We start from the raw sequence: 27072 nt of genomic DNA, 5'->3' as shown, positions 1-27072 counted from the left end.
ATACAAGGTAACACCCCACACTAGGAGATGCTCTCATACAGTTACAGTTCATAAGAATGACGATAAGAATATCGAGTGTAGCTGCTGTAAATTTGAATTTGGAGGGATTTTATGTGCTCACATCCTAAAGATTTTCACAACGATTGACGTGTTGAAGATTCCTCCGGCGTTGATATTGAAGAGGTGGACAAGAACAGCCAAAGATGGAATATTTGGAACTGATCCAATCGTGGACAGTACTAATGTTGATCCGAGTGAGCTTCATAACATAAGATACAGAGATTTGTGTGGGTTGTCCATGCATTTATTTACCAAGGCAGCCGAAAGAGATGACACTTACAATCATGTCAAAGAAATCATGCTGAGCCAGTGCACGTTTGTGGATAAAAAATTGCAGGAGAGTATAAATATGCAAACTCCACCAACCGGTTTATCACGTTCTGCCGAGGGTGCCCCTGTTCAAGCAAAAGGAATGAAAACTAAGAAGTCAACAAAGTCTGGTAAGAGAAGGAAAGGTGGACTGGAGAAGAACTCAAGAAAACGAAAATCAACAAGAATAACTAGTGAATCACATATTCCGGTATGAAATTGCTGACTTACCTTCTTTACTAATACTTGTGTTATTAATATTCATATAATAACATACTTTTAAATAAATTTGATATTCCTTTCCAGCCATCAAGTGCAATGCCAACGACAACTCCTCAGTTCTCAACTCCTCAACAATGGGACGAAAGTTTCAGCATGGACGCCAATACTCCGTTCACTGTTCTTTTGTCATCTCAACTATCGAACTCCAGTTTCATGTGAAATCTGATATGTATATAGTATTGTATGTATGTTGTATTTGAAACCAAGAATAAGGTCGAATGTATGCATGCGAAGTTTTATGAAATACCAAATGAATGACCACACTAATTCATTTCTAAAAAATTAAAAACACCCAAATCAATCGAATATTTATTCGCCCCCAGTCAACTAATAATAAGTATCCTTTTAGTTACACATGGAGAAAATGAAACATAAAACTGAGGCGAATATGTGTTCGCTTGAACCTCACCACGTGTCTCGGGCGAATATTTATTCTCCTTATATTTGTTTGATGAAATTGATATTTATGTTGAAACTGGTATTTACATGTCGGGGTAAGTGCAGTGACATGACAAGTCATCCCGCTTCTCATGGATGAGATGGTGGCTTTACATGAACAATAATTTGAGGCGAATATGTATTCGCTTCAGCCTAAATGAGGCGAATATTTATTCTCTTCATATTTCTTTCATGAAATTCGAGGCTTCACATATATATTTTATGAAGAAAAGGTCTTTGAAGCGAATATTTATGCGGCTCATGTTTCTTTCACTTAATTTATTCATTTAACACATAATTGAACAAGTGTTTGAAAATCAAATTTCATAAAAAACAATCTGCATGTACACATGTTCATTAGTGTGAAGATGTGAAGTAAAAATTTTTGAGAATTGAAATTACACAACATATTCTTTATTGTAACAATAAATCATTACAATTATAGGAATAGTTTAATTACCCCATCTGTCTATGAGTACATTATTGTACTCATGTGAACTAAAATTCTTTGTAAAATTTAATTACACAATATGTATACAGTTCCTAATTCATTGACTTATCCATTTACGGCAGGAATTGTAGACCTTGCTCCTAGCCTTGTTGAGCTCCGATCCAATGACACGCCAACAATATTCCATCCTCAATGTCTTTATTTGGTTCCTTACATTTCTTTTAACGCCAAAGCCAGTTTTCCACCCCTTCACCTCACCTTCATACGTCTCCATGTGTCTCATGCAAAAAATGCCGCAGTCAGTGTAATTCTTTGAATCTTGCCATGGCAATTTCAAACAAATCTTTTCCAAACCGCCATACTTTTTAGCAAGAACGGGGTCTACGTCGTTCATATATTGTTGAATGTAGTCATCCTGATACATCATTACGAACAACATTATGTAATGTATTTTATTGCTACTAGAATTCCAAAATTGAACTATTTTAAATTTTAATTGTAGTGTCATACCAAGATTTGTGCATTCTTATATCTTCTTTCGAAGGGCGATTGCATAGGTGACTGCCGGTTATCAATTACTTGAAATTGCCTTTGTATGAAGTTATAACAAACCAGGTAGAAATGTCTGTCATCAATGATTGGGAAAAACAACTGTGGATAGAATTAAAAAAGATTAGATTTGAACTGAGTGGTAAATGATATTATAAGGTATCACACCCAGAGATGTACTTACGAGGTCCACTTCCAAGAGGTCCATTTTCGAAATTTGGAAAGCCCGAGCTTCTAGACAGAACCTGTCATTGAATTTGTCTCGGGTAGTTATCCCACCTTCACGAAAAATCTGTTTACAGCAGTCTTTAGTCTCACAAGAATAACATAATTGATAAATAACAGTGCTAGTACAACTTACGGTGAGCACGGTTGTGTAGAAAATCTTCTTGTAACGACGTTTTACATTTTTCCTAGAAAGGTCGTGCAAAATGTATGACCAAACGTCAATAATCATACTGTCTACCCAGGTTTGATCAGCCATTGTAAGCATGTCCCCGCGCGTCACGTGTAGACATAGGTTTTCCGCAATAAATAACATTTCACTGCATGAAAACAGCAAAACATGTTTCAAAATGGTGTACAATTCCTATTTTTTATGAATAATTAAGCATTTGCAGGAAACATTACCTTGGATCAAGTCCTCCAGCAAATACGAAACCCATAAAAATCTTCTGAAAGTTTGTTAGTTTCTTTTCATCCCTAAACATTTTATTGAAATGTGGGGTTTTCAAAGCTGGAGGCAAGTCCAATGCTTTAAGCCATTCTTTCGTTTGCATGTTTGGACGAGAAGAGCCAGTTTGAAGTGGCGGTAGTAGACTGGAGATGCCTTCTTCAGGTTCATTCTTTACTATCTCCAAAGAAGAGGCCATTTGAAGTGGCGGTGGTAGACTGGAGATGCATTCTTCAGGTTCCTTTTTAACTATCGCCAAAGAAGGGGAGTTTTTGTTGGTTTCGGTTTTGATGACATCGGTTAACCAATCAGTTTTCAAATTTCGTGGGGCTTTTCTTTGGACATTTAAGGCCTTTGAAGGTCTTGCTTCCTCTTTTTTTGGGATAATTTGGGTAGGAGGCAAGGCTGGGGTGGTTGGAGTGCTGGTGTTCGTGTTGGTTTCTGTTTTGGGAGTAATTGGGTTGGCTTTGGGTTTGGCTTGTGCCATTGGAGGGGGTGTGGTTTTGAGTGGAGGAATGGGGTTTGCTTTGTCTTGTGCCATTGAAGGGGGTGTGGTTTTGATTGGAGGAAGGGGGTTGGCTTTGGCTTGTGCCATTGGAGGGAGTGTGGTTTTGATTGGAGGAAGGGGGTTGGCTTTGGATTGTGCCATTGGAGGGGGTGTGGTTTTGATTGGAGGAAGGGGGTTGGCTTTGGCTTGTGCCATTGGAGGGGGTGTGGTTTTGATTGGAGGAAGGGGGTTGGCTTTGGCTTGTGCCATTGGAGGGGGTGGGGCTGGGGTTTTGGTATCTGTTTTGAGTGGAATGGGGTTCTTGTGGGATTGGGGTGTTGGTGTGAGGGTGGTTTGTGTGTGGTCTAGGGTGTTTAGAGGATGGGTATTGGTGTTGGCTTGGTTGTCGGCGTTGATATTTTTTTGGATGTTGGGAGAAAGGGTGCTCTTGTTGGATGGGGCCGTTGGTGGGTGGTTGGCTTTTGTCTTCGTTTCGGTGGTGGGGGTGAATGTGTTCTTGTTCGATGGGGCCGTTGGATTGGTGTTGGCAGGGTTGTTGGTAGGAAGGGTGTTGCCTTTCGCTTGGGTGGTGGCTTCTGTATTGGGGTTAATGCCACTTCCTCTGGGCGGCTGCTTTTTTTTTTGGTCCAGACTCCGCTGTAAGCCTTCCCTCAGGATTGCATTGGAGTTTAGCACCGTGGCCAATGGCTCAAATGCAGACTGTACAAGTTCCATGGCGTTTATCTGGTGCATCTCATTCAGATATTTAGCCCCTTGTGCCAATTCTTCGGCAGCGGCCGCAACCTTCCTCAAACATGACGCCAGGTTTTGTGTAATTGGAGCATGCTCAGTTGGATGGTCATCTCCAGATTGTGGTGGTGTTGGCTGCACATTTTGTTGCATCGGTGGTTGCTCATTCGGAATGGCTATGCGAGCAACCACCCTACCATGTCCAAACCCCCCCTGTGCAGCCTCATACTCAACCCTTTCGTACATCTTCTTCTCGTCCCAGCATCCTAAAATAGGAAAACTCCTTGAGATCTGACTGTTTACCTTGAACTCAACCACACGGTCCAAGTAGCACAACTGATACATTAGCATGAAAAAATAAATGTTACGTTCAAAGTCATCAAAAAATTATGAATGTACAACCTCCAGCAAATAGATTTCTACACTCACCAAAAGAAAGGTTAATGGTCCATGGAAATAGGATGTCTTCTTTGCTTTCCACTTATAAACACTGTCGACTAGCCCGTCTAACGTGAACTTGCACCAATTGTAGTCTTTGATTTTAGATACATCCTGGAGGGATTTCAGTACTTTGAATCTAAAGATAAAAAAGTAGTGACTCAAGCCATTTAAAATGATATTGAAGTTCTAAATGAGATCACAGAATTAATGCTAGGTTCTTTGGGTTTACCTGCACTGTGGATTTTGGGATGTCCACAAAAAACTGGATACAACAAACACCACGAAGTCCATCTTGAAGTTACTGTCTCCTTCTGTGTTTTGTAGAATTTTGTCAGGCATTTGGTAGGTTGAAGGACCTCCACTGTTCTCGAATCCCCATCTCCTTCTCCACGCCGTGAGATGGTCCTTGTACACCTTGTCGTCCGTGTGAATTCCTAAACACTCTGCTGCCACTACTAATTCACCTCTGGGTATGTTCAATACACATTGAACATCCTCTTCATCAATCTGCATCTCCTCTCCACTGTGTAGGACGATGCTCCTCCTTCTGGGATTGAATAGACTCACAATGCACCGTGAGAATTGAAGTGGGCATTTTGATATGCCAAGTGACAGAAGGGAACCAAATCCTATGTCCCTCACAGCCTGCTTCTGTTCTTCAGATAACCTGTTAATCAGGTGATGAAGGCCCGATGGAGAGGTTCTGCTCTTGAAATCGACATCAGGGTCACGAGTCCTTCTTCTTTTCTTCTGAACCTGGTTCTCATTAAGTGCTTCATTCGCCGCGTTGGCCAGAATATCCAGTGGTGTCGTGGGCGTGCCTGATGCATCGGGTTTTCTTTTCCTTTGTTGAACACTACATTATCATTAGCAAATTGGATTACTTCCCTAATCCAAATATAGTCAAATTTGTACAATTGTAACATTCGCGTAATTACCTTAGTGTGTTCACTTCAGTCGTGGATTCAGTATATGGAACTATTTGCATATCGGAATCCTGATTCTGAGATGTTAAAGTCACATTTAGATTCGAACGACCTAAACTAAGAAAACGAAATAGACACAAGCATGCAACCGTAAACACTTCTTACCATTTTCGCTGGAGCAGAAGATACTAACCGGAAGAGAAATTGATTCGTAGTCGAAATGCCGGAGACGACAGCGCTAGGTCAGATGGTAGAATAACCTGGGTGTATTACGGCCGGATTCGGGCTTCAGATGTTTTACAGTTTTACTTTGCAAAGTGCACTGTTAGTGTGAATGTATTTTCATGAGGCCGTATCGGTTTTCACAAACATGAATAAGGAGTTTCTCATGAACTTCGTACGAGTCGAAGCGATATTCGCTCTTGTAGTGTGAAAGGTAATTATGCATTATGAAAAGTAACATACTACAATAGTCGAGGATGTATTCGTGCAAGACATCTTCGTTTAAGAATAGTCGAGGATGTTTCATGATGTTGACAATATATCTTCGTTTAAGAATATTAAAACACACAGTTAAGAAAATATCCTCGTTTATGATTTAAAAAAAATCGGTACAAGAAGACACATCAAACATCAATACATTATAACTCCATACATTAACATCTGAATTGCAGTCCATACATTAAGATCTGAATTGCATTATAATTTATAATTCACTATCAAACATCCATACATTAAAAAAATGTGAATTGACATGTGTAAACATAAGAATTACTGTACAAGTATAATTCCGTATAAGACATACAAATACCTAATATCTTGATCTAATTGCAGTCTTTAACTTGAACCTATTGACATTGTGCTCAGACATAAGAATTATGTATAAATATTTTATCCTCAACGTACTCAAAGCTTCTTCGGCCTTCAAAAGAACAAGAGAAAGTATAAGAACATCTAAAATTGTTCAATGTCATCTACTAAAATATGGTATAACACTTACATTATTTTCGGTGATGTCAATAGACCAATTCTTCGCCGTTCCTCTATATGTTTCCATATGTCTCATTAAGTATACACCACAGTCTGTCTTGTTTGTTTTGTCTTGCCAGTCCAGCTTTGGGGCCGTTATCCTGTATTTTTTAACCTTGGCAGCCATTCTTTCCATGCCTTGACTTAACAAGAATTTCACAAAACAATCGAGTTGTTTACTCAAAGTGACATACTTGTCCATAATTTTCATTCCATGAGGACGGCCGGAGTTGTCTAGTACAACGATTTTGGAGTCCTTAATATTCACACAAACAAGGAAGAAATGTCGGGAAAAGACAACGGGTAGGAATATCTGCAAAAAGAACACAAACATTTATTACTTTATTGCATATTCTTTACTTGGAATTGAGGGATATGTACAGACCACGTCAGCGAAGATGAGGTCTTCTTTTGTGACTTGGTAGTTTCTCATGTCTTCTTCAATGGATTGGGAAAATAAGGTGGCATCATGCTCCATATTAACCTGCAAAATAAGGGCAGAGCATCAAAGTCATGAACATTGAAGGATACATAGCAAAAAAAAAGAGATGCACTTACATGTGAACATGATGAGAAACAAATTATTCTTGGTTCATGCCTTGGAAACCTACGGCATTTGAAGTGCACAATTATGGACCAAGCGTCAATCACTTCGCTCGAAATTTCCCCATTTTCATTGAACGAAGTAATTCACGGGTGATATTACCAGGTGCACCTTCGTACAGAACGTCACTGCAAAATACATTCATTTAGAAGACCATAACTAACTAATTTCATTTTTAAAATTTCTAAAACAATGCGAACTAACTTACAATCCAGGCAGGTCTTCATCAAACACAAAATCGGCTAATCTCTGTTCCTTGTTGGTTATTTTGTGGTCCAACATATCCGCAACCTGTTGCATGTAAGGGGATCGAAGGTGCACAGGAATTTTTGAGATCTTCCTCTTAGGATATTCTTTAATGTTGATGCGTCCCCCCCCATCACCTTCATCTTCATCTTCAGAAGATTCAACGGCCTTAGAAGCCTCAACCTGTTGCTTGCCTTCACCCTGATCAGTTGGTGCAACAGACTGAGCTTGGGGTTCCTCAACATTTTCCTTCCCTGCACCATGATCATTTGGTTCAAAATGCTGAGATTTGGGTTCCTCAACCTGTTGCTTGCCTTCACCCTGATCACTTGGTGCAACAGACTGAGCTTGGGGTTCCTCAACATTTTCCTTCCCTGCCCCCTGATCATTTGGATTTTCATGCGGAGATTTTGGTTCATCAACCTGTTCCTTCCCTTCAACCTGATCATCGTCTTCAACAGTGGTTGTCTGCACTTTGTGTGCCCCATCCGGTTCCTTCCATTCACCCTCATGATCAGTTGGTTCAACACTGGGTGAGTCATCTTTGTTGGGCAGAAATGAATCCTCATGTTCGTCCTGCTGAGGAGGGGGTGACTTGGCTTGACTATGCTGAAATACAGCCTCTACATTTTCCTGTTCAACAAGGAGCGATTCATCTTCAATGTCCTCACCTACATCCTCAATAGATTTCGGTTGAACAGGGGGTGACGGAGCTTCATTGGGCAGAACGGCAACATCGAGATCATTCTGTTCAACGTGATCTGATGGATTTTCTTGATTTGACATCACTGCATCCTCAAAATCATTCAGTTCAGCCAGTGCTGGTGGATTGTCTGCATGGTCCTCCACTGCAGTCTGACATGTGTAATCAACCCGGGGACTATTGACTTTCAAGCCCGCACACTGTAAAGTGTCCCCAAGTGCATCCCTTGTAGGATCTTCCACACCTACATGAACCGGACCATCGATCACCACCTTCAAGTGTTTCATGAAGCCTTCAGACTCTCTGAGGTTCAGGAAACCGGCCTCAAAAAAGGGCTTCGGATCGATGTTGCGTTTCTCCAACTCCCCTGATAGGTAATTCAGCTGTTGGGCTGTATCTTTAAAAGTTTGCAGGATTTTGGATGTCAACATCTGTACATTATGAAAAACAGAGTTCATTAATCTTGAAAACAGGATAATAAAGAACAATGGGAGTCAATTTATAGTTTCCACATCCCTCATTATCGTCTTCTTTTAGTTCAACCGAGTCAACTGGATTCTCGGGTTGTTTAACTGCTAGGCGCGCCCTTGCCCTGCCCAGCCCAAAACCACCGGCACGAACTTCTAAGTTGGTAAACTCTAACACGGTGACGTCATCCCAACAGGAGATACTTGGAAATTTTCTTTCGTAGGGGATACGTTCACCTTCCACAAAAACACCATCTAGGTAGCAAATCTGGAGTAAAGGAGTGGGAAACATGTTAGAAAATATTACATATCTATAAATCATATATAAGAGAGGCAACAATACTTACCGATAAAAGGGTTATAGGTCCATCGAAATATGGATTTTTATCTTTACTTGCTTTTTCTTTCCAACTTCTTACACTGTCAACCAATCGTTGTAGTGTAAAGTGGCACCAGTTCAGTTCCTTTATGTTATCAACCTCCATTAAGGATTTGAGAATTTTGAACCTGAAATGAAAAAAATACATTTGTCAGTATTCACAAATACAATTAGATATATAATAGGTTTGAATACATGTTTACCTGGCTCGTGAATTTTGAACAGGACATAAAAAACTAGAGACAACAAAGACAACGAAGTCTATTTTGAAATCGTTGTCTGCACGTGTGTTACTTAATATCTTGGGGATCATAGAAAGTGTTTCGGGAGCTTTTGAGTCTTCCCCGGTCCATCTGGTCTTCCAATCCCTCAAGAAATTAAAATAATCAGGGTCCTTAGTCTTGTCCAACCCAACGGACTCGACTACGTTCATTGCCCCTCTAGGGAGGTTCATCACGAGCTGTACGAGATCTTCATCGATACGGATCTCATCACCGTTGGACAATACCAGAGAACTCTTATCCGGGTCAAAACATTGGATTACGTGTCTGGAAAAATGAGCCAGGCACTTGGAGACGCCCATTGTGATAGAAAAATTAAGTAGATTAATTTTAAACCGGTTAGAAATAATTGTTATAACTTATGAAAAATATATGTTAAATCGCTAAGTTATATCAAATATATTAACTGGTTTAAATATAACAAGAATCTGTTGTAGCGTAGTGGTAAATGCCTCTGCCTGTCACACAGGTGACCAGGGATCAAATCCCACTGGCTGCAAATAATATTTAAAGTTTTGCTGTTTCAGGGAAATTGAGCAAAATCCATTCGGTTGGAAATATATATACCGTTCCGGTTGTTTGACTTCGGTTTGAAGTAAAAGCAACCGCAACCGGTTTGTCCAAGAAGTTCAGTCAAACCGGATTGGTCAACCGACACTTAATGCAACCGCCCAGCCATAAATGCTCCGGTTGATTAAGTGCAACCGCCCAGTCATAAATGCTCCGGTTGATTAAGTGCAACCGCCCAGTCATAAATGCTCCGGTTGATTAAGTGCAACCGCCCAGTCATAAATGTTCCGGTTGATTAAGTGCAACCGCCCATTCATAAATGCTCTGGTTGATTAAGTGCAACCGCCCATTCATAAAAGTTCCGGTTGATTAAATGCTGTCAAGTTTCGGTTGATTAAATGCTGTCAAGTTCCGGTTGATTAAATGAGTAATCCAAATCCAGAAGCAATCTCCAGGCAGCAGGTAGCTGTCAGGCATGCTTGTCCAAATCCAGAAGCAATCTCCAGGCAGCAGGTAGCTGTCAGGCGGCCGGCTAAGAGCTGCCATGTGTCCAAAATGAAAACCGGCTAAATGCATGTCTGGCATGTGTCCAACATGCAAACCGGCTAAAGCGCATGTCTGCCATGTGTCCAAATTGATCTGTCCAAGAGGGAAGGCGTGCAAGCCTCTTGATCATTACCAGGAGAGAGAAAATATGACCGTTGTGTCCTTTCAGCTATAAAAGGAAGACGGATCGTCTTCATTAAATGCAAGTGACGGATTACGAAAAAAAAGTATTAAAGCATTAAATTCTAGAGATATAAAGTTTTATATTCTAAAACCGGTTTGCCTAAAACCGGAAGCTTTTTTTGTGTGTGTTGTTGTGTTGAGTTGTTGTATTACATCAAAGTGTGAGTTTGGTGTAACCGGCGAGTAGCGAAGTTGGGCTCGACCGGAAGTGTGATTGTAACTCTAAAGAGTTAGTGGAGATCCTTCTCATAACCTGAGAAGAAGGGGTGGCGTAGGAGGGTTTGCTCCGAACATCCATAAACAAATCTCGTGTCTCGTGTTCCTTCTCTTGCTTTCATTTCTTGTTTACTTAAACCTTAACCTCAAAAACAATCATACTCCTAAAACCGGTCACTCACCTCCATTAAACCGACTCCTTCTTAAACATCATCTAAAGTCGCATTCGTTGCTTCAACCTGAAACAGACACTTCCGCCCTTGAACCCGGTTCAAGAGTCTGTGACAGGTTGTGTAGTGTTAAGAGCGGTTTTAGTCTCTAACCGGACTATCACCAAAAAGTGTGTGTTGTAAGCGGCCACCCTTACCGAAACCGGAAACACCCCCGGTCCTCCAAGGGCGTCCCCGATCCTAACAAGTGGTATCAGAGCGAGGATCTTAACACTCAAGCAACCGAATACCATCATGTCTTTCATCAACGAGCCCCCCATGTTCTGCATCGAAGAATATGTTGATTGGAAGATACGGATGGAAGTGCATTTGGCCTCACAAGACGACGACATGTGGTATGTTATTACCGATGGTCCGATAAAGATTGATAAGCCAAGATACAAATGGACGACGGAAGATAAGAAGATGAATAACCTGGATAATGTTGCTAAAAACATTTTGTTCAAGTCGTTGGACAAAAATATGTTTAGTAAAATCAAGTTTTGCTCCTCTGCTAAAGAAATTTGGGAGAAGTTGATCCAACTGTGTGAGGGTAGCGACCAAATAAAGGAGAACTGGAAAGATCATAAGGCTCTGATAGCTTATGAAATCAATAGCAAATGGGCCGATAGCGATTCGGACGACTCATCATCCAGCGACGGCGATGATAAAGTTGATGCATGCTTCGCGGCTGAGAAAGAATCTGGGTATTTGATTTCTCTTCTGAAGAATTTACTAAAGAAGACTTAGTTATTGCACTCAATGACATGGTCGATGAGTTCAAAAAATTGGCTGTTTTAATACCGACTCAAACAAAATATGAAACCGGAAAGTCAAGTGGTACCGCTAGTGAGCCAAGCGGAACCGAGACTTACGAACCGGTTGGACTATCCTTAGAGAATGAGAAGCTCAAGGAGACAGTCCAATCGTTAACCGAAGAAAATGAGAGAATTAAATATGTCACGGCTTCTTGGAAGAGATCTAGTGAAGCGGTAAGCCAGATGTCTAATTACCAAAGACATCCCAAATGTAAATTTGGTATTGGTTATAACAAATCCGCCACTCACAAGCATTCCAACGGGATGAAACTCACAAAAGACAATCTTCCTTTCATAAGATTTGTCAAGAGTTCATCAACCGAAAATGAGGAAGAATGTGATCTAAAACCGGAAAAAGAAATAAAATATGTAAGTCCAACTGACTCGGAGAAATGGCTTCATCCTGAGAGAAGGAAAGCCAACCGGCTAGTAGGTAAACAAACCGATACACACCCACATAAAATTAATCAAAAGTCACCACAAAATAAGGCACTCTTAAGACAGAAAGATGTAAAACCAAGCACCGGAAAAGTAGTTAGAACCATAACCGGGAAAGTTATCTGACTTATTAAAGTCTGGATTCCTAAGGGATTAATAAGCCACGGACCCAAAGAAAAATGGGGACCAGATTCTTTATTGTCTATAAATGCAGGTAAATCAAGACAGAAGCTTGAAAGAGATATCATGGCATCCGGACAGCCGGCTGCTGACGAACACATCATTTGAAGGGAACAAGCATGAAGTGGCTAACATCCTCACAAAGCCACTTCTCGAGTCTAAGTTTTCTTCCCTTAGAAATATTTTAGAATTGTTAGATTACAAAATTTGAAGAAAATTTGTTAAAAAAAAAAAAAAAAAAAAATCTCCTTAAACCAAACCGTTTTTCCAAAAACCGGCCAAACAAATGTAAGTTCTTTAAAACCGGCCAAACAAGTGTAAGCTCTTTAAAAACCGGCCAAACAAGTGTAAGTTTTTCAAAAACCGGCCAAACAAATATAAGTTTTTCAAAAACCGGCCAAACAAGTGTAAGTTTTTCAAAAACCGGCCAAACAAGTGTAAGTTCTTCAAAAACCGGCCAAACAAGTGTAAGTTCTTCAAAAACCGGCCAAACAAGTGTAAGTTCTTCAAAAACCGGCCAAACAAATATAAGTTCTTCAAAAACCGGCCAAACAAGTGTAAGTTTTTTAAAACCGGCCAAACAAATATAAGATTTTTAAAAACCGGCCACACATTACAAGTTTTGAATATTTATTCTAAATAATCAAAAAGGGAGAAATTGATAGAAAAATTAAGTAAGTTAATTTTCTCAAAATCGGCCACACATTACAAGTTTTGAATATTTATTCTAAATAATCAAAAAGGGAGAAATTGATAGAAAAATTAAGTAGATTAATTTTAAACCGGTTAGAAAATAATTGTTATAACTTATGAAAAATATATGTTAAATCGCTAAGTTATATCAAATATATTAACTGGTTTAAATATAACAAGAATCTGTTGTAGCGTAGTGGTAAATGCCTCTGCCTGTCACACAGGTGACCAGGGATTAAATCCCACTGGCTGCAAATAATATTTAAAGTTTTGCTGTTTCAGGGAAATTGAGCAAAATCCATTCGGTTGGAAATATATATACCGTTCCGGTTGTTTGACTTCGGTTTGAAGTAAAAGCAACCGCAACCGGTTTGTCCAAGAAGTTCAGTCAAACCGGATTGGTCAACCGACACTTAATGCAACCGCCCAGCCATAAATGCTCCGGTTGATTAAGTGCAACCGCCCAGTCATAAATGCTCCGGTTGATTAAGTGCAACCGCCCAGTCATAAATGCTCCGGTTGATTAAGTGCAACCGCCCATTCATAAATGCTCCGGTTGATTAAGTGCAACCGCCCATTCATAAAAGTTCCGGTTGATTAAGTGCAACCGCCCATTCATAAAAGTTCCGGTTGATTAAATGCTGTCAAGTTCCGGTTGATTAAATGCTGTCAAGTTCCGGTTGATTAAATGCTGTCAAGTTCCGGTTGATTAAATGCTGTCAAGTTCCGGTTGATTAAATGCTGTCAAGTTCCGGTTGATTAAATGAGTAATCCAAATCCAGAAGCAATCTCCAGGCAGCAGGTAGCTGTCAGGCATGCTTGTCCAAATCCAGAAGCAATCTCCAGGCAGCAGGTAGCTGTCAGGCGGCCGGCTAAGAGCTGCCATGTGTCCAAAATGCAAACCGGCTAAATGCATGTCTGCCATGTGTCCAACATGCAAACCGGCTAAAGCGCATGTCTGCCATGTGTCCAAATTGATCTGTCCAAGAGGGAAGGCGTGCAAGCCTCTTGATCATTACCAGGAGAGAGAAAATATGACCGTTGTGTCCTTTCAGCTATAAAAGGAAGACGGATCGTCTTCATTAAATGCAAGTGACGGATTACGAAAAAAAAGTATCAAAGCATTAAATTCTAGAGAGATAAAGTTTTATATTCTAAAACCGGTTTGCCTAAAACCGGAAGCTTTTTTTTTTGTGTGTTGTTGTGTTGAGTTGTTGTATTACATCAAAGTGTGAGTTTGGTGTAACCGGCGAGTAGCGAAGTTGGGCTCGACCGGAAGTGTGATTGTAACTCTAAAGAGTTAGTGGAGATCCTTCTCATAACCTGAGAAGAAGGGGTGACGTAGGAGGGTTTGCTCCGAACATCCATAAACAAATCTCATGTCTCGTGTTCCTTCTCTTGCTTTCATTTCTTGTTTACTTAAACCTTAACCTCAAAAACAATCATACTCCTAAAACCGGTCACTCACCTCCATTAAACCGACTCCTTCTTAAACATCATCTAAAGTCGCATTCGTTACTTCAACCTGAAACAGACACTTCCGCCCTTGAACCCGGTTCAAGAGTCTGTGACAGGTTGTGTAGTGTTAAGAGCGGTTTTAGTCTCTAACCGGACTATCACCAAAAAGTGTGTGTTGTAAGCGGCCACCCTTACCGAAACCGGAAACACCCCCGGTCCTCCAAGGGCGTCCCCGATCCTAACACATTGTAAGAAGAGAACCAAACCCGATTTCCTTCACGGCTTCCCTCTGTTCTACGCTCAATTTAGGAATGAGTTGAGCGAGGCCATGAGGTGATGATCTGGTTAGAAATGTCAGTTTACGTTTCTTGATGGTTTTGGTTTTTTGGGGAGATGGGAGAAACTCTTCATCGAATGGGGTAGTAGACGGAGAAATATTAGTGGTTTCTGGGGGTGGTTCTTGTAACTCTTCATCGACTGTTGGAGTGGAGGTAGGAATAACATTTAGTTTTTTTTTAGGGGGAAAAGGTGGTGGTAAAATCTCATCAGTACCTGCAGCAACATCAGTAGCTTCGACAGCAACTGTGGAAACTGATTCAGCAGTCGATGACGACTTAGTATTCGTCTTCGGATTTCTCTTCCTCTTCCTTTCATATGTCCTCGAAGTCATTAATTTTGGTGGGATAGCATAAATCAGTATTATACGAAATAAATTGAATAAACATGTGTAAAATTAGTATAAACACAATAAGATTAAAATACCTCTCTGGTTTATTACTGGGATTGACGTTGGATGTCGGAGTGGGTGCAGTTTCGTTTTCGTTTATGCTCCTACAAACTTGCAAGACGACCTCTCGGGAGTCGATGGGATGATCCACTTCCATGTTGTTGCCTTGGTTACCCGACATGTTCAGAAGAAATCCTTGTAGTATAAACGAAAAATCTAGGGTTTCGACGTTCAGTGTTTCGATTATCGTCGGGAGATAGAGAGAGAAGAATATGAACAGTTGCTTATGAAAATGAAATTGAGGGAGAGTCGGCTTGTAGCGGGAAATTGAAATTATATCAACTAGTCATGGAAGCGAATAAATATTCGTTCGATATCGTAAATTCATAAAAAAAATAATAAAAATAAATGGAAAATAAAAACTATTCATAGAAGCGAAGATTTATTCGCGGAATGTAAATGCACGGGTAAGTGAATTTACATGACAGGCAAGTTGGCTTCTCATGGGAGGGGAGGTGGTTTTACATGAATGTCAGGCTAAAAATATTTGAAAAGAAGAAATCTTCGCTTTCAATCGTCTACTCGAAAAACAAAATTAAAGCGAATATTTGGTCGTTTACTGATTGTCATTTTAAATTAATTAAATTAACATTTATTAATAAACGGAAAAAAAATATATAAAAAAAAATCTAGCCGGTAATTGAGGCGAAGAATTGTTCGGTTGCTGCATGTCATCTTCAATTAATTGAATTAATATTTAATAAACGGAAATATAAAATCCATGTCATTTTGGTCTTTACATAGACGGGTAAGTGTCTTTACATGGTAGGCAAGCGGTCTTCTCATGGGTGGGTAGGGGGGTTTTACATGAGGTTTTTATTAGAATTAATTGAAGCAAATATATCTTCGCTCATGAAGGTCTCCAGCCAAAAAAAAATGAAATAAAAAAAAAAGGAAAAAAATAGAAAAGTAATTGAGGTGAAGATTTGTTCGGTTGCTGCATGTCATCTTCAATTAATTGAATTAATATTTAATAAATGGAAATATGAAATCCATGTCATTTTGGTCTTCACATAAACGGGTAATTGTCTTTCCATGGCAGGCAGGCGGTCTTCTCATGGGTGGGTTGGGGGGTTTACATGAGGTTTTAATTAAAATTAATTGAAGCAAATATATCTTCGCTCCAGAGAGTCTCTAGGCAAAAAAAATTAAATACAAAAATTAAATAAAAATTCCTAGAAAATAAATGAATGAAATAATTGAAGCGAATATTATATCGCTGCATGTGTTTTTAATAAATTAAATTAATATTAAATAAACGTAAATATAATATCCCTGTCAATTCGGTCTTTACATAGACGTGTAAGTGTATTTTCATGAACGGCAGGCGGTCTTCTCATGGGTGGGTATGCGGGGTTTACATGAGGGTCAGTGCAACGGGCGTGTAGATCTTCGCTCCCATCGTATCTCACCCTACCCTCTGACACGGTCCCGGAGCGAAGATATCTTATCTGTTTATCATATGAATATTATATTATTTCCTGGCGTTAACAGGCGCTTCCGTTAACGGCGTCTGGTGTGAACCCGGGCCTAAACCCGGATTCCGGATTCTCCCTCCCTCCGTCTCCTGCCCAGATTGATTTATTATTAAAATAATAATGCTGCAATCTGATTGGTCCGCCACAGGGGAACACGGCAATCGGTAGCAGAAGATCTGAAGTGCCCTGAACTATATCTTCTTTTTATTTTAGCATTGTAATAACTAATCAAAAGAAATTGTAACTAATTGCTATGGATTCATCTATGAATTTAAACTTTGATTCTAATCATGGTTCTGAATATCGTTTCGATCATCCACTCAAATTTTTGGGCGAACTTTGGTCCGACCGATGGAACCACTAGTTAGACGGGATTAATTTAATTTTTTAAAGCTAAATTTAAATATATTAATACATAAATTATATATATAATTATTTAGACATATAAAAAATAATAAAAATATATGATAATTAAACTCAATAATTTATTGATCAAATTAATAACATACCATGTAATTATAATATGACTTTAAATTAATTTCTACACAACAATAATTACTTACAAAATTTATCCATACCACTACAGCCCTGCCCTGATATTTTATTATCTCTCAACAACGGTTAATATAAAAAAACTAAAAAAAATACAGCTGATATTTTATTATCATTCACTCGCAACATCTGTATGAAAGAAAAAGAGGTGAAATACAGATCCGATAAACAGAGGGGAAGAAATGCAGTTGGCGGTCAGGTCTAGTAAACGGAGGAAAAGAAATACAGGTGGCGGTCAGGTTGTTTGATATTTGAAGAAGTTGAGGAAGATGTATTCTTGCATATCATATACCCAACTGACTTTACATTTCTTAACTCCTCAAGAAGTTAGATCTACCGTTACTTAACTTCTCAGATCTAAGTATATTGCATCTTTACTATCATCGATTGATCGTCTTCTTTCTTCCCCGCAATAGATCTAAAGGCTATAAAAAAATCTGAGAGACTGGGAAGTATTCTTGGAGGAGAGAGGAGAAATACTAAACAGATAAGAATCAGAACTTTCGAACCAGAAATATTCGGTTTGGTTTTCCGTTCGATCCGTCCGGTCGGACCAAATTTTAACCGGTTCGAAAGGTAAGCGTATTGAAGTCAAAATCCGGACAGCTCATTCAGCCGTTTCGCGGTCGGACCGGTTAGACCGCCGATCGAATCGCGTTTTTTAAAATCGTGATTGTAAGGGCCTTAATTCATTTATCTTTCTCACAATTATTTTACAGTTTCTATCCATTCTCTCTAGTCGACTTAGTTTTTTCGAGCGACTTATTATGTCTTCTTCTCTAATCTTAACTTATCTCTAGTTTGTATCATAATCTTAATAATTTCTTAAATTCAATAATAAAAAAATCATTTTATATTTTAACAAATAAATATGTATTAAGGGATACACAACTAGGTCAAACAAATAATACTGAAATATTTATGACTCATTTAAATTATGGACGGCAATTTATGACTTGACACGAAAACACGACCCGGACCGAACAAGAAAAATCATGTTAGAGTCATGTATTTTTTCTGTTTGGGTTACAATAATATCGACTTGTTTAACCTGATTAATAAATATGTCAAAATCGAGTCGACCTGAAATGACCCAAATTAGACTTAATAATCGGTTTACAAGTATTTTTTTTGAGTTTTGTGTTATTTTTCCTATTCACTCACTCATTTTTTTAAATAATATTTTTTATAAACGGATTTGTAATTTAACTTCATTTTTATTTTTTTGCTGATATTATTTTAATTTGAAATCAGAGATATATATGAATTAATTACATCAAGTTGAGTTAGGTAATCATGTCAAATGAGTTATGTTCAGTTCAATCACAACTAAACAAGTCAGAGATTTTGACCCAAATTATTCAACAGGTCAGGTTAATGTTAGTATCGTTCAACCCGTTAAACTTTCAACTCAAACCCGCCAACATAAAACTGACCCAAATTGTCATCCCTAATTTAACCCATTTTCAAATATTCATTAACTAAATTAATCCATCAAAATTTTTTTAAAACAAGCTAAAGAATCTTCTTTTGTATTAAAATAACAAAAAAAAATTTTATTTTTATATAAAAACTAGAATGACCCTCATTATAAACTCCATTCCAACCTACTAAATAATATAAACCCCATTTTAATTATTAACAAAGGATTGATAATACTGTTTAAATAATATAATATTACAATTACATTTAGTAAGACAATTATAATATAAAGATAGAAATTGTACATTGATAATAAATTTTTGATTTTTATCAGATGGCGACAACGACGAGTGAATTACGGGATGCAGGGCACCAACGAATATAACAAGAGTAAAGATTCGGCCAATCAGAGGAAGGACAATAGTAAAGTAATGAAGCCAAAGAGAAAGAACCTTCTCTGGTTCATCTTCACCTTCCAATTTCTCAATCGTCTCTTCCAATGATCTCTCCATCTCCATTCTTTCATTCACACTCAGAATCGGAGAATCGAAGCATCGATACGATTCACTAGTAGAAAAGAAGTCTTCTGTAATGACTATTAGTAACGGCGCTCGAAGGCCCTTACTAATATTTTTTATCAGTAACGGGTATAATAAACCGTTACTATTATAAGTACATCTGTAACGGCTATATAAACTGTTACAGATACGACCTCCCTTTAACGTTTCAGTAAGGATATCAGTAGCAGTTTTCTATTAAAGTCGTTACTAATAGAGTATCTATAACGATTCTTGATCAACCGTTACAGATACTGAACCGTCTTTTCATTATCTCTACTACTATCTGTAACGGTTATTTAGAAAACCGTTACAGATACGGCTTCCCTTTAACGTTTCAGTAAGGATATCAGTAACGGTTTTCTATTAAAGTCGTTACTAATAGAGTATCTGTAACAATTTTTAATTAACCGTTACAGATACTGAACCGTCTTTTCATTTTCTCCACTAGTATCTGTAACGGTTATTTGTAAAACCGTTACAGATACGGATTCCTTTATAACGGTTCAATAAAGGATATCAGTAACAGTTTTCTTTTAAAGTCGTTACTAATAGAGTATCTGTAACGGTTTCCTAAATAACAGTTACAGATACTGAGCCGACTTTTTAACTTCTCTACTAGTATCTGTAACGGTTATTTAGAAAACCGTTACAGATATCCTGTAATAACTCCCGCGCCGCCTTCTTTTCCCTTCTTTTTTTTTCTTCTTTCGTTTTTTTTCGCGCTCCCGTTTTCTTCCGATCATCCGCCGATCATCCGCCGTCGCCGGTAGAACACTCCGATCATCCAAGGTGCAATCAGGTAAGTTCTCTCTTCCCTATTCTTCTTCCCTCTTCTCTACCCGCAATCCGCCGGCCGCCCGCCTTCTACAATCGATCACCACCGCCGTCGTTTGCCCCGCCGGTAGAAGACTCCAATCATCCTGCATTCATCATTCACGCGAGGTGAGCATACTGCATTCCATTTTCGTTAGACTATTATAGGTCAATTTTTGTTCTTTATGGATTTACAGTTTGTATATATATCGTTTTGTTTGTTTGACATTGAACAACCTGGATTGTATGATCGTTTTGTTCGTTTTGTTGAAGACACATATGGTTCTAGAAAATCATATGCCTTAATGTTCATGATATTAGGAAGTTTTACAAAATTTAGATGGAATCAAATAGGATTTGGTTGAATACATATGAATGATATTTTGAAAATGTGAAAATTGTTCATTGGATGTTTTGAGTTCTAATTGGAGATTTTTTGACAAATGAACTTGAATTTGATTCTTATCTACAATATATTGTGTTAGAAAGCATTGAGAAAGATTAGGTTGAGTTCATTTGAATATATTATAATTAGTTGAATGAAGATGAACTAAAGTGCAAAACCAAATTTTGGAAACTGCTTTGATCGGAAATGTGCCGAAATTGTGTTCAAAATATACATTGAACATATATCATGCTCACTTTAAATACCATTCATAACACTTATTTTAAGTACTTGTTTTGGGTTATTTGAGATTATTTTATACTATATTATTCTTCTTTTCATTATTCTTAAGAATATTATTTAAAGGAATTTTATGTGCCAAACTCTTTTGACGTCTGTTATTTTATATAAAAGCTATTCAAATGTTATTGGGTTATTGAAAGCTAGTGAAAATAATAGAAGTAGAATCTGATATAGTTGTAGTGCCCAGTTTCGACACCTTTTGATCTTTACACATTTCAAATAAACACTTAATGTTTCAAGTTATTTCAGCCAAATTGTTTTATTAAGAATAGTTAATTTGAAATAGAACTATGTGGATTATTTCTCACTTAATCTTTTTCATTCTATTTTGCAGAAAATTCAATTTTCACCGTTTGAATTTGCCCTTGTATTTCTTGTCGCTGATTGAAGTTTGCCCTTTCAAATCCAGGTTAGTTCTTATTTACAATCAATGTTTGATTGTTAGATTAATATATTGATATTGGATGCTAGCATTGTTAGATTAGTAGATTATTGATGTTAGGTTAGTGGATAATTTATATATTAAGTTAGATAATATTGAATGCTAAGTTAGATTATTGATGTTAGGTTAGATAATAATTATTTATATGTTAGATTATTGGATTGGTAGATTAAGTTAGATTATTTGTATGTTAGATTATTGATGGATTGTTGTTTATTAGATTATTGCATGTTTAGATTATTAGATTAATAAATGATTTGTATGTTTGATTATTGATGTTAGGTTGTTGGATTATTAATTTGTATGTTAGGTTAGATGGAAATTCCAGACAAAACATGGATGACTATATTTCGTACCGATCCTAAATATAGTGGGGGGTTGACAAATTCATAGAATTTGTTGAAAGGTCTACGGGTAGATCATCGATTGCATGTCCTTGTGTAAGGTGTGCAAATCGAGTATATGAGAATAAGAGTGTGGTTAGATCCCATCTGATTGTATTCGGAATAAGACAAAATTATGGTTTTTGGTATTTTCACGGTGAAAGGAAAATTGGACGTCAGAATGTAAATGTTGTTACTGAGAATGTGAAGGAAGATGAATCAGATGATGAAATTGAAGACGAACCGATCAATGTACCACCAAATAACGAGACTAATATCATGGAAGACGAACCTGTTGAAGTTTGTGAGGATCATCTAATGGAAGATATTATTGCTGAGGATCATCTAATGGAAGATATTATTGCTGATTTGTATCCTAATGTCAACAATCATAATGAACATCCAAGTAAAAATGAGCATCTCGTTGATGATTCTAAGACGTTTTACAAATTGTTGGATGATTCGAAACTACCTTTGTATGAAGGTTGTCGCATTTTCAAAGCCTCAACTCTTCTTAAACTTCTTCACATAAAGAATGTAGGTCAGTGGACAAACACGTCATTTGATTTATTGTTGAGTTTATTGAAGGAGGAAAATACTGTCAATTCATAATCAACTACCGAATTCGTATTATGAGTGCAATAAATTCATTAAAGACATGGGTCTATCGTACGAAACAATTGACGCGTGTAAGAATGATTGCATGCTTTTTCGTAAAGAGGATAAGAATTTGCAGCAATGTAAAGTTTGTGGGATTTTTAGGTGGAATGTCAATAAATCTAATGGTGCAATTCGAACGAAGGTGAATGGTAAGTATATACCCAATAAGTCGCTGCGCTATTTTCCATTAAAACCGATGTTGCAAAGATTATACATGTGTTCCAAAACTTCTCCACGCATGACTTGGCATAAAGATAACAATCCCGAAGATGATGTGTTGAGGCATCCTGCTAATTCAATGACATGGAAGATCTTTGATAACTTGTACCCAAATTTCTCAACAGAACCTCGAAATGTGCGACTTGGTTTGGCAAGTGATGGTTTTCAACCTTTTGCTAGCAGAAAAACATCATACAACATTTGGCCAGTTATTCTCATCCCTTACAACATCTCTCCTACTACATGTATGGACAAAAACAATTTTCTTCTTTCAATGCTCATTCCAGGACCAAAAAGTCCCGGAGATTGTATTGACGTATTTCTTGAGCCACTTATTGAAGAGTTGACGAAATTGTGGAATACCGGTGTGAAGACATACGATGCAAGTAGAAAACAATATTTTAATTTACGTGCAGCTCTTATGTAGAATATTAATGATTTCCCGGCATATGCAAATTTGTCTGGATGGAGTACAAAGGGGAAATTGGCATGTCCGTCTTGTAATCAGAACATTGCGTCTTTGAGGTTAACAAATTGCCAGAAGGAGTATTACATGAATCATCGACGATTCCTCCCGTCTAATCATCGATGGCGCAAAGAGACCGATACGTTTGACGGGCATACTAAGCATAGAGGTCCTCCTGTACTATTATCCGGTTCCGAATTTCAATTGCAAGCGCGAGATCTAAAGGAAATTTGTTTGACAAAGTACCTGCCTACGAAAACGAAAGTTATACATGAATCCCGATGTGATAATTGGAACAAATTCAGTATATTCTTTCAATTGCCTTACTAGAAATCTTTGATGTTGAGACATAATTTGGATGTAATGCACATTGAGAAGAATATATGTGATAGTTTGTTGGGAACTTTAATGAATTTCAAAGAAAAGACCAAGGATGGAATTAAAGCAAGGAAAGATTTGGTCATAATGAACATAAAACATTCTTTACATCTGGTTGAATTTGATGGTGTTCTTCGGTGTCCGCTGACCCCCTATGCATTGTACTCAGAACACAAGAAACGTTTATGCCAGTTTTTGAAAGATATTAAAATGCCAGACGGTTTTTGTTCAAATATTGGGGCGTGTGTAAACATGGAGGAGAAAAAAATTTCAGGATTGAAGAGTCACGATTGTCACATTTTATTACAATATCTCCTTCCACTAGCTACACGTGGCCTACTTTCCAATGATGTGTACGATGCTGTGGTGAATTTAGCAAGGTTCTTTCGGTTGCTTTGCCAAAAAAGTTTACAACGCGGGCAATTGGAAACATTACATGACGACATTGTCTTGACACTTTGCAAATTGGAGAAGATCTTTCCACCTTTTTTTTATATAATGGTGCACTTTCCAGTTCATTTTGCTTTTGAAGCTTGTCTTGGAGGGTCGGTTCAGTATCGATGGATGTATCCAGTTGAACAATATATGAGCACACTCAAGAAATACCTTAGGAACAGGAACTTTCCAGAAGGTTCAATCGGCGATAGTTACCTTTTGAATGAGAGTATGAGCATGTGTGCCCGATATTTGGACGATCAAGAGTCAGAAGATGAATCGATAAATACAATTACAACATTCTCCATATTCATCTCTATGGAAGACTTATCTAATGTCACAGCCTACACATATCAACCGGGTGATGGTGAGCGTGCTCATTGGTACATCTTAAAAAATTGTCGCGAAGCTGAAGAATATTATAAGTAAGTCCATTAATTTCATTATGAGGTATGATTTAAGTAATAATTTAATCTATCATTTGCGCAGTGATTTCGTTCAATCATGCCCTCCTAATATTTCCAATGAAGTTCGGGATAAACAATATGTTAGATATTTTCAAGAAAGAGTAAGTAATCGTCTCAACAATTTCTTTTTTTAGTATATGACAATTAGTTTAACAATAATTTCTAATTAATAGGTGGAGCAATTAACCGATCAATCCGATAGGACAACGAATCTTAAGATTTTAGGATGTGGGCCTACATTGTATGCAAAGAAATATAACTCGTGCAAAATAAATGGGTACAAGTTTAACACTGAAAAACATGACGAGAGCTTGACCACCCAAAATAGCGGGATTTTGGTTGTTGGTAATAATGGGGTCGAGACTATTAACTACTATGGAGTGATCAATGAAATCATAGAAGTGATATTCTTTTGTGGAAGACGAGTGATTCTCTTCAAATGAAAATGGTTTGATGTTCATCACAAAGATCGGGGAATTAAAGTTGATAAGTATGGTTATGTTAGTATAAATATCAACAAGATTCTACAGACTCAATTAAATGAACCATTCATAATGGCAAGCCAAGCACAACAAGTCTTTTACTCTACAGATACTGTACCAAGGTTTGAATGGAAAATTGTGACACCAATAAATCCCCGTAATTCTAATTAAGGTTGAATTATTTTCTATGAAGGGTTACTTGTAAATTTTTCTTATAAACATTACATTCAATATTTGCAGCTATCATGGCACCTAAAAGAATGCAAGGTAAGAGTTTAAGCAGCGCGCTAAACGACCTTGTACAGAGGACCGAGGAACATTCAGAAGATCCTTTGCAAATACTTAACTCTATCGGGGAAATTTATTTGGACCTTGATGATGTCATGAATGTTGATAGTGTACCAAACACTAACCTCGATGATGATGATGATGATGAGACACAACCCCCGTCTAAGGAGCAAGATGGAGGTACTAGTGTTTGCTTAAGTATTTTTTTTATGATCTTATATAATTTTGTGTTTAATTTTAGGATCTATTTGGAGGAGGAGACGGGGCAAAAACAAAAATACAGCAGTTGGTAGATTGCAAGTGGGGCAAAAGATTACTCTTCAATTTAACCCGGTAGATGGTAAACTAATGTGCGAGAATAGGACAGCTTGGTCGAGGCATATTGGGAGTGTCATTCGAGACTCCAATGCACTACCTCACAGGACTTTGCGTTGGTCAGACCTGAGCTCTACACAACTAGATCACGTATGGATGGCTATCACGGTAACTTTTTATATTATTAATTTTTATGTATTCATCAAAATCTATAATCGTATTTTAATGTTGACAATTTAGGATCTTTTCGTGGCTGTGGGGGAGGACATCAACAACTATCGCAGACAAGGTTTATTTCAAGCAAACAAATTATGGGATAGATGGAGATGTCATTGGAACACCTTGTACGTTAAAGCTCGTGAAGGTAATGAGGAAGCGATTAGGGAAAATTCCCCTCCCGAGATCGAACTAAGTGATTGGCATTATCTTCTTGATCGTCGCTTTCTCACTTTGGAGTTCAAGGTAAGTTAACGTTTTTATAAAGAGCTCTTACATTAATCATTCATTAAGCACAAATGTTTTCTTATTTGCAGAAAACAAGTAATGTGAATGCGCAAAATAGGTCGCGTGTTGTGTACAAGAATCATGCGGGCAGCATCTCATTTTCGCAAGTGGATAAGCAAATGGTTCGTTTTATCATTGAATAACAAAGTTTATAATGTTATTACATTTTTATCAATTCTTAAATTTGTACAGGAGAAGACTACTGGTACCTCGCCTAATTTTGCGGAATTATTTCTCCACACTCATACAAAGAAACCAACTCTGCAAAATCCAAATATGGAGGTTCCCCTATTATTCAAGAAAAAGTGGTAAGTCGTGCTTATTAGTTTTATTTATTTTATGTATGTAATCAAATATAATTTGTGTTTGTAGACTTCCTTGCGAACTGCTATAGAAGAAGACCCGACTAGGAATGACCTGTAGTTGGTTGAGTATGCGTTCGGGTCTCAGGGACATAGGCGAGTCGTGGGTATGGGCTCAGGTGTCACACCTACATGTTTTAGAGCAGATGCTCGTGGGGGTTCTAGCACACCGCGCAGTGACACGCAACATTTCCGTGAAGAAAACCGAGTTTTACTTGAGGAGATGCAGAGGATGCGAGAGGAGCGTGAAGCGGAGAAATTTCAGGCACGGAGAGAGCACGGAGAAGAATTACTCGAGCGTCAGATGGAGCGTGAGGAAGCACAAAGGCAGCGTCAAATGGAGCACGAAGAATTACAAAGGCAGTGTGAAATGGAACGTGAAGAAGCTCATAAGGAGAGACAACAATCATTTGTAGAGCGTGATAGAATGCGAGATGAGATGCTTGAGATGAGGGAGACGATGAACTTCTTATTATCCATGATTCCCGGTGCTCGCCCTCAACGTCCACCTGCCCCTCCCACTAGAGATGATGCCCCTCCCACTTAAATTCTGGTTAGTTAAAATGTATGTTATTTGAAGTACGTTAATTAATGGTTTTTGTGGATTTGTGATATGATTGTAGTTTGTGGATGGATTGTAGTTTGTGGATGGATTGTAGTTTGTGTATGATTATTGTTTTGAATTAATGATTGTGGTTTTTGGTTTTTGGTTTTTGGTTTTTAGTTATTGATGATTGTGGTTTTTGGTTATTGATGATTGTGGTTTTATATAGGTAAAAATTTGGAGAAAAAAAAGCGATTATAGTTTAGTAACAGTTTTATGAATTAAAAATCCGTTACTATAAATTTGTTTGTAACGGTTTAACAAATAAAAAATCGTCACAGAAACTTCACAAGTATCAGTAACGGTTTTCGAAAGTCGTTACTGATAATTTATGCCTTTCAGTAACGGTTTTAACATGGCTAGAACCGTTACTGTTGCCCAAATATATTCAGTAACGGTTCTTGAATGTCGTTACTGATAATTATGCCTTTCAGTAACGGT

This window comes from Impatiens glandulifera, chromosome 1, assembly GCF_907164915.1.
Source record: "Impatiens glandulifera chromosome 1, dImpGla2.1, whole genome shotgun sequence".
Classification (NCBI taxonomy): Eukaryota; Viridiplantae; Streptophyta; class Magnoliopsida; order Ericales; family Balsaminaceae; genus Impatiens; species Impatiens glandulifera.
This window is presented reverse-complemented; position numbering follows the sequence as displayed.